The sequence below is a fragment of the Sapajus apella genome, unplaced genomic scaffold, assembly GCF_009761245.1.
Source record: "Sapajus apella isolate SASKATOON/1434 unplaced genomic scaffold, GSC_monkey_1.0 scaffold42, whole genome shotgun sequence".
Classification (NCBI taxonomy): domain Eukaryota; kingdom Metazoa; phylum Chordata; class Mammalia; order Primates; family Cebidae; genus Sapajus; species Sapajus apella.
In genome coordinates, this window is record NW_022436982.1 from 4,643,270 (window position 1) to 4,653,860 (window position 10,591).

Here is a 10,591-nt window from a genome sequence, read left to right on the forward strand (position 1 = left end):
CACACACACACACACACACACACACACACACACACACACACACACACCCCTTTCTACCACCAAGGAAAGAAGTCATAGCTCCAACTATAACCAGGTTTGTCTGTCCTTTATCTTTGGAAAATATATTCAGATTTATGTTTTACAAAATAATTCTATTTCTGCTTGATTGTTCCATTGTTTACATCAATGATACACCTCACCCCCTGCAAAAAACACTGCATCTATTAGTTTCACAGGACGTGGAATACACAATTCCTTTCAGTACTTAATAAACTTTGTGAATATTAGGTGCAGAGTTTGTGCTTTCATTATTCACTTTCTTTTCTTCTTGATATTCTGGACCTATTCAAATGTGGTTCAAAATCTGAAAAACAGTGTAACTCTTTCCGTAAGAACTTACAACTGTGGTATTTATTAATATTCAAAGGCATGATGTTTCTTTTCTTTTTTTTTTTTCCTTTTCTGGGATATTTTACAGAGTGTTAATTCTTCATAAGGGGCCTATTAAGTTTTTCATGTTGTGAACTGCTAAGAGTCTCAGCATCTTAAAAAGACACAGCAATCTGGGAATAAATAGACATTTAAAGGGAAGAATGCTTATTACACTACCATGTGGCCACTGGGTACTCATTAAATATTAGTTGATGTTCAACAAATTGAGTGGAATGTAGTTAATTTCTGTATAAGGACACTGCAAAGTAGAACTTCGGTTATGCCTGAAACCAAAAGAGAAGGTTTAGAAATAAAGAATAAAGGCCTCATAAAAGTTAAATTGGTGTTCTGGTTGTCATTAAATGCCACAGAGTATCGCTGTGATTGTGACACAATACCACTCAAAATATTATATATAGACACTGGGTATTTTGACAAATATAGGGCCTGTCCAAAGTTGAAAAGGCTTTTTCATAATATTCTGATCACTTTAATATTGAAATTGATTTGAGATAGGAGTAAGATGGTTAAAAGAACTTATCTATAAATAATCTGTAAAATTATATGTTAGTAAATTTTTATTCTAGTTGAGCATTAGCTACAGATGGACAGTGAAAGTGAGTTGTTTCTGTAAGGATTTGTTTATGCCAGAGACTGGTCACTGAAACTAATTAACCATTGAGCCAGTGCTCATGCCCTCATTTTTCCACAAAAATATAACTATAATATGTACTGATTATATATAAAATTATAAGTATCATAGTCTAATATAATGTATCCTCCTGGAGTACAAGGAACTTTCTGACATCTGTTATTCCCTGTTTATATTCACAAAGAGAAAAAGGCCTGTAAATGACTTCAAGTACTAGGCTTCTCTGTCTCCTTTAGGAGAGGCAGTCTACAGGTTTGAAAATGTTGCCTTTTGTCTTTATGATGAATGGGTATTCCCTCACTGTTGGGTACAGGCTTCTATATATGCTCCTTAAATCAAATTTGTTAGATGTGTTGTTCAAATCGTCTATACCTTTGCTAATGTATAACATGTTTAGAGGAGATAGCGCTGTTGGTGATAACCTTGAAATTTATTCCCCACCTTTGATCTACTATAGGTTTCTGCCCAATTTCCAAGACTTATTGTCTAGATATTCTACCAATTTTGCTGTTTCTTGCATCTCAAACAAGAACCCTATGCAATCAAGAAAATTGTTTCAGATGCCAAAAACAGCCTTTGAAACCAAGACTACATTGTAGACAGGAGATGTGGAGTAAAATAGAATAAACGCAAGCTTGTCTGCTGTCACTGCTAAGGACAATGAAAATCCCATTTTCATTAATGGATGGACAGCTGGGTGCACAAGACAGTTATGAAATAGAAAATTAAAGTATTCCCTATGATAACCATGATTAAAGAGCAGATTGAAAGCAAGTTTGAAGGAGGGGTCCTTGCTTTTGCAACAATAGACTTGTATAACGGGTAAAAATAATGCAAGGAATATAGGATAAAGTGGCTGGCTCTAAGGGCACTGAACAATTTAAAGAAAAAAATGTCAGGATCAAATCTGTAAAATTTAGATAGGAATACAAGACAGTTGATTAGAAGCAGCTGCTCTCACAGAGAGTAATGAAAAGGTATGAGGGAATATCTAGATTCCCTGAGATATCTAGATTCTTGCATTGAGATTGACTGGACAAACAGCTTGACCCATAGATAAACAAGAAAACTAGGGTCGGGGACTGGGGGACTGCTCACTCAAAAGTGGCATGGAGTCAAAGAAACACCCACCCCTAGTCAAGGAGTCAAGGGAAGTGATGAGTAATTGTGCAACCCAACCAGGGAAACCATGCTTCTACAGATCTTTGCAACCTGTGGATCAGGAGATCGCCTCATGAGCCCACACCAACAGGGCCTTATGTCTGATACACACTGCCCTGTGGAGTCTTGGCAGAGTAGTTGCTCAGGCACACATAGAGACCCAGGAGTTTTATATATTCTGGCCTCAGGATTCCTGGATAAGGTGGGAAATTCATTTGTACCTATCCTTAGGAAGGGGACTGAATCCAGGGAGCCAGGCAGCATCTTCCTGCAGGTCCCATTTCCATGATACCTCACAAGTTAAAACCCACTGGCTTGGAATCCCAGCCAGTCAATGGCAATGGGTTGAGTCTGCCTGGGATGGGTCCAATTTCCTTTGGCAGCTGCCATCTCTGCTATTCCATCTACTCAGCTGCTCCAGCCTTCCTGCTGTGGAGAATACAGATGGTCAGGATGAAGAAAGATTCATCACAACACAGCACAGCTGCCTTGCCAGATCATGACCAGACTGCTTCCCTGAAGGGGTTTCAGCCAGTACAGCTAGGGTCCTACAGACAGAGCTTTGATCTCTCACTGGAACACAGCTCCTGAGGGAAAGGGTGGCCACCAATTTTCGGTATGGTTGACTCAACCATTGCAGCCTGCTGGCATTGGAGAATACAGTGATCAGGACAAGGAAGGATCTCCCAAAAAGCAGCCAGGCTACTTCTTTGGGTGGGTCCCTGATTCCATTCCTCCTGACTGGGTGAGACCTCCCAATGGTGGTCTCTAGTCGCCTCCTACAGGTATGTATGGAACAGCAACAGGTCAATACCCACCAGGGATGAAGCTTCCAGAGGAAAAAGCTGGCTGCCATCTTTACTGTTTCATGGCCTTCACTGGTGATACCTCCAGGTACTGAGGTATCATTGGAGAAACTGACACTACTGGACCTTAGAGCAGACCCCCAGCAAACTGCAGCAGCCATATGGTGGAGTGGCCTGACCATCAAAAGAAAAACAAAGACACAAAAAACAAGAACAACAACAAAAACATCAACAAAGAAAAGACCCCATAAAAACCTCATGCAAAGGGCAGCAAACAGAAAGACTGAAGGCTGATAAGCCCACAGACATGAGAAAGAACTGACACAAAAACACTGAAAACTCAGAAAAGCAGAATGCTTCTCCTCCAAATGACTGCAACACATCTTCAGCAGTGACACAGAACTAGACTGAGATGGCTGAATTGACAGAAGTAGGCTTCAGAAGGTGAGTAATAATGAACTTTGCTGCCATAAAGGAGCATGTTGTAACCCAATGCAAATATGCTAAGAATCATGATAAAACAATACAGGAGCTGATAGCCATAATAGCCCATTCAGAGAGGAGCATAACCAACCTGATGGAACTGAAAAATACAACATGAGAACTTCACAATGCAATCACAAGTATCAATAGCAGAACAGATCAAAAAGAAGAAAGAATCTCAGAGCTTGAAGACGACCTTTCTGAAATAAGACAGGAAGGTAAGAATAGAGAAAAAAATAATAAAAATGAATGAACAAAACCTGTGAGAAACATGGGATTATGTGGGAAGACTGAACCTATGACTAACTGGGGTACCTGAAAGAGATGAGGTGAATGGAGCCAAGTTGGAAATCATATTTCAGAGTATCATCCAGGAGAACTTCCTCAACATAGCAAGACAAGCCAACATTCTAATTCAAGAAATGCAGAGGGCCCCAGTAAGATAATCCATGAGAAGATCAAGACACATAATCAATAGATTCCCCAAGGCTGAAATGAAAGAAAATATGTTAAGGACTGCCAGAAATGAAAGCCAGGTCACCTACAAAGTGAAATCCATCAGACTAATAGCAGACCTCTCAGCAGAAACCCTAGAAGCCAAAAGAGATTGGGAACTAATATTCAACATTTTTTAAAGAAAAGAATTTCCAACCCAGAAATTCATATCTGGCCAAAATAAATTTCTTATGTGAAGGAGAAATAAGGTCATTTTTAAACAAGCAAATACTGAAGGAATTTTTCACCACCATACCTGCCTTGCAAAAGGAAAAACAGTTACAAGCCATTACCAAAACATACGGAAGTACACAGACAAGTGACACTATGTGGCAGCCACATAAACAAGTCTGCAAAATAACCAGCTAGCATCATTATTATAGGATCAAATTCACAATACTAACTTAAAAAGTAAATGGGTGAAACACCCTAATTAAAAGGCACAGAATGGCAAGCTGGAAAAAGAGCCAAGACCCATTGGAATGCTATCTTCAAGAGACCCATCTCACATGCAAAGACTGACATAGGCTCAAAATAAATGGATGGAGGGAAATTTACCAAGCAAATAGAAAACAGAAAATCAGGGGCCAAAATCCTAGTTTCAGACAAAACAGACTTTAAACCAACAAAGATTTAAAAAAGACAAAGAAGGGCATTACATAATGTTAAAGGGTTCAATTCAACAAGAAGAACTAACTATCCTAAATATGTATGCACCCAATACAGGAGTACCCATTTTCATAAAGCAAGTGCTTAGAGATCTACAAAGAGACTTAGACTCCCACAAAATAATAGTGGGAGACTTTAATATCCCATTGTCAGTATGAGACAGATCATCAAGACAAAAAATTAACAAAGACTTATTCAGGACCTGAACTCAGCTCTGGATCAAGTGGACTTGACAGATATTTATAGAATTCTCTATTCAAATTCAACAGAATATACATTCTTCTCATCGCCACATGGCACGCACTCTAAAATTAATGACATAATTGGAAGTAAAACGCTCCTCAAAAAACAAAACTAAAATCATAACAGTCTCTCAGACCACAGTGCAATCAAATTATAAGTCAAGATTAAGAAATTCACTCAAAAATTACAACCAAGTGGAAATTGAACAACCTGCTCCTGAATGATTGATTCTTTGATAGACAATGAAATTGAGGCAGAAATCAAGAGGTTCTCTGAAACTAATGACAACAAAGAGACAATATACCAGAATCTCTGGGATACAGCTAAGGCAATGTTAAGAGGGAAATTTATAGCACTAAATACCCACATAGAAAGCTAGAAAGATCTAAAGTTAACAACATAACATCTCAATGAAAAGAATGGGGAACCAAGAGCAAACAAACACTAAAGGCAACAAGAAATAGCTAAGATCAGAGCTGAACTGAAGGAGATAGCGTGCAGAACAGTTTGATGTTGGAGGAGGCGCAAGGATGCTTAAGGAGTCCCACTGATTACCTGAGGTCAGACACACACAGGACCTGCCTAATATTGAGGCAGAATTCTCCCCTACATGAGACATCTGAATATAGAGTGATAAGAACACAGACAGATATACACACACGTATATATATACACACATATGGGCTTGGCACAGTAGCTTATGCCTGTAAGGTCAGGAGTTTGAGACCAGCCTGGCCAACATGGTGAAACCCCACCTCTACTAAAATTACAAAAAGTAGCTGGGCATGGTACCACATGCCTGTAATCCCAACTACTTGGGAGGCTGAGGCACAAGAATAACTGGGATGCAGAGGTTGCAGTGAGCCAAGATTGCACCCCTGTACTTCAGTCTGGGAGTCAGAGTGAGACTCTGTCTCAAAACATGCGCACACACATACACACACACACACACACACACACACACACACACACACACCCCATTGGAGAAGGGGATAGAAGCATAGAAAAGAACCCCATTATGGTGTAGAAATGCAGTGTTTGCTGAAATCTAATAAAGGAACAGAATACAGGGGAAAAAAAAAACTTTGACATTACAGGCCTCACACTAAAACAAGGTATGAACAGAATATCACATCAAAAAATAATTGAAACCTGTAGTGCAACGAAGGTAAGTCAAGCAACAATAAATTTGTATACAAATTGATTCAACCCTCCAAAATAACACCATTACAGAAGAAGACACTTTTACATTTCTGGGCATAATTATTATTTACTTTAGTCTCTGGTTTTGTTTAAAGTCTGGCATGCAATAAGAATTATGAAATACAAAAAATATCAAGCAAATATTATGTGTTGCCAAAAGATAAAATAGTTAGTGGGGAAAAAACTAAAATGTGGCTCAGATATTGGAATTATCAGATGGGACTTTAAAATTATTAAACAGAGACATTATTTGGCTAAAATGTTAGCCAGTGTTAGGAATGGATGACATGAAGAACAGATAGAGAATTACAACAGATAGATAAAAACTATTTTCTAAAGCCCCATGTTGCTAGAAATAAAACATAATTTCAGAAATAAAGAATTTTATCAAAAACCTTATCAATGCATAGTTTCAATACAAGAATGGATAAACTAATGAAAGTACAGTTCTACAGAAATTCACTAAACTAAAATGCAAAAAGCAAAAATAATGAAAAATTTGAATGAAACATTCAAGATCTATAACACAAAATGTAATAATCTAACATGAATGCACATAGAGTCCTTGATGAAGAAAAGAGTGGGCAATAAGATATATTTGAATTAGTAATAGTCAATTTTTTTAAAATTATTGACCAACAATAGCCCACATAACCCATAAAATCAGAGAACCCCAAACAGAATAAATGAAAAGAAAAACAAATCTAGGTACATTTTAGTCAAAGTGCCAAAAATCAAAGATTAAGAAATCTTGGAGGCAGCCAGGCAAGTAAGGAACACTGCATAGAGGTTAACAGTGATAAGAAGTATGGTTTACCTCTCATGAAAAAGATTGAAAGCCAAAAATAATAGAATGGCATGCATAGTGTTGAAAGACAGTGTATACTTGGCTGAAATATTCTTTCAATGTGAGTTTTGAATGTGAGTTTTCTTCTGGCTCTTGTTTCAGTTGTAGAAAGCTGAATAGAGCATTACTCCCACACAGATGACAACAACAAAAAACACACTGTATAATCCAAAAAGTCAGAACTTTTCTTGAACCCATCAAAGAGTTGTGACCACAGGAAGAACAACTAACCTAAAATCTAAGGAAGACAAGTACAGTCAAACAGAGACAAGACATGGTGGTTGCTTCCCTGGAACAGATGAGAGATTCAATACAAACTGCTAATAAAAATTCAGGTAAATGTTTAACAAAGACTGCCAAAGGTTGAGTCTGGGCTAGAAAGAAAACATAGAACCCCCAGGATCCACAAACACAAAGGAGGTTCTCAACTACTTGCAGATCCTTCCTCACAGATTTTACCCAATGCTTGAAAGATCAGGGCTAAGGCAAGTGATCTGAGATCCTTGTGGTGCAGGGTTGGGAGGAAGGAACAGCAACCATTGCTGGAAAAGTACAAAACTTCACCAAAATTATTCTCCTCTAACTTTCCAGAGAATAAAAGGCTTACGTTTGGGAGGAAGGGGAGAATCTCCCTTAGGGTACAAATGAAGACCCACACAAACTGAAAACAACCAAAATGCCACTCAACTGAGTAATGGATAAACTATGGCATAGGCATACAATGTTATACTTCCCAGCAAAAAAGGAACAAGTGGAACTCACACAGCAACAACATGGATAAATCTGAAATGAATTTTGCTAAGTGAAAGAAACAGACTTAACATGCCACATGCTGCAGATTCCAGTTATATGGCTTCCTTAAAAAGGCAACACTATAGAATAGAATGCAGATCAGTAGTTGCCAGGGATTGGGGTGGCAAGATAAACAATTACAAAGGGGCACAGGGTAATTACAAAAGGTAATAAAATTGTTCTTTATCTTGATTGTGGTGATGATTATATGATCATAAGCTTTGTCAAAGCTTACAAAACTATAATAACTAGGGTGAATTTTACCGTATGTAAAATGTTATATGTTATAACTTATAAAAGCTGATAAAAGAAAATATTAAGTATTTAGGTAAAATAAATGAATTTTGGATTTAAAAATCCTCTTATTAATGTAAACTAAAAGGAATTACAAAACAAGTACTGTGGGATAAAGGGATATACAGTCATGTGCCACATGATGACATTTGGTCAACAATGGACCACATATATGAAAGCAGTCCCATAATATTATAGTGGAACTGAAAATTTTCTGTTGCATAGTGACATCATTGTCATTCTAAATGCATTACTCAAGTGTTTGTGGTAGTGCTGGTATAAGCAAACCTACTTCACTGCCAGTCATATAAAAGTACAACACATGTAAGTACAGACACTACAAAATACTTGATAGTGATAATAAATGACTGTCACTGGTTTTTGTATTTACTATACTTTTAATCATTATTTTAGAGCGTACTCTTTTTACTTACTAAAAAGACGTTAATTGTAAAACAGCCTCAGGCAGGTCATTCAAGATGTGCTCCAGAAGAAGGCTGTGTTACCACAGTAGATGACAGCTCCATGCGTGTTATTGCCCTTGAAGACCTTCCAATGGGACATGATGTGGAGGTGGAAGACAGTGATACTGATTATGTTGGCCATGTGTAGGCCTAGGCTAATGCATATGTTTGTGTTGTACCTTTTAGCAAAGAAGTTTAAAAAGTAAAAATGTAAAATAAAAAATTTCAAATAAGAAAAAGCTTATGGAATAATATAAAGAAAGAAAATATTTTTGCATAGCTGTGCCATGTGTTTGTGTTTTAAGCTGAGTATTATTGAGACAAAAAGTTAAGAAATTAAAAAGTTTATAAAGTAAAAATGTTACAGCAAGTTAAAGTTTTATTATTGAAGAAGGGAAAACCTTTCATTGTTGAGAAAAGAAAAATACTTTTAAAAGTTTAGTGTAGCCTAAGTGTCCAGTGTTTATAAAGTCTATAGCAGTGCATAGTAATGTTCCAGGGCTTTGCATTCACTTACCACTATCTCACAAACTTGCCCAGAGCGACTACCAGTCCTGCAAGTTCCATTATTGGTAACTGACCTATACAAGTGTACCATTTGTATTGTTTATACCATATTTTAACTGTACATTTTCTATGTTAGATACATCAATACTTGCCATTGGGTTCCAATTGCCTACGTTAATATGTTGTGCAAGTTTATAGCCAAGGAGTATTCAGTTATGTTCATATGATGAAACTGCCTATGGACTCATTTCTCAGAATGTATCCCTGTTGCTAAGCAATGCATATCCAGTAACTTTTGTTGTTGTTTGTTTTTTTTGTATATGGACCAGGAATCCTATGGTCTGCCTAAACTCACTTATTAATCTATCAGTTTCATTTCTGTAGATTGCTTAGGATTTCCTTCATGAATAATCATTGTATATATAAACAGAGTCTTTTAATTTTCTTAGGGTTAATCAATTAAAACCTTTGATGGTTACTATTAAAAAGTCAAAAAATAACAGATACTGGTAAGGTCGTGGAGGAAAAACACTACTTTTGCACTGTTGTAAATTAGCTCAGCTTTTGTGGAAGACAGTGTGGTTATTCATCAATGACCTAGAGACAGAAATACCAGTCAGTTCAGCAATCCCATTACTAGGTATATACCCAAAGGAATATAAATTGTTCTATTATATAGTCACATGCACAAGTATGTTCGTTGCAGCACTATGTACAGTAAGAAAGACATTAAATCAACCCAAATGCTCATCAATGATAGACTAGAATTTTTAAAAATGTGGTACATATACACCATGGAATACTATACAGGCATAAAGAACAAGATCATGTCCTCTGCAAGGACATCACCTGAGCTGCAGGCTTATAAGCAGGAGCTAAATGATGAGAACACATGGATACATAGGGGGAACAACACACACTGTGGCCTATTGGATGGTGGATGGTGGGAAGACAAAGAGGATCAGGAAAAATAATTGATGGGTAGTGGGATTAATACCTGGGTGATGAAATAATCTATACAACAAACCCCCATGACACAAGTTTACCTATGTAACAAACCTGCACATGTATCCCTGAATTTAAAATAAAAGTTAAAAAAAGAAACATATTGCCAAAAGTAATCTACAAATTCAATACAATTCCCATCAAAATACTACCATCATTATTCACAGAATTGGAAAAAAAGTTCTAAAATTCATATGGAACCAAGAAAGAGCCTACATAGCCAAATCAATACTAAGCAAAATTAACAAATCTGGAAACATCACATTACCTGATTTCAAACTGTACTATAAGGCCATAGTCACCAAAACAGAATGGTACTGGTATAAAAACAGGCACATATATCAATAGAACAGAATAGAGAACCCAGAAATAAACCCAAATGCTTACAGCCAACTGATCTTCGACAAAGCAAATGAAAACATAAAGTGAGAAAAGGACACCCTTTTTAACAAATGGTGCTGGGATAATTGGCTAGCTACATGTAGGAGAATAAAATTGGATCCTCATCTCTCACGGTATACAAAAATCAGTGCAAGAT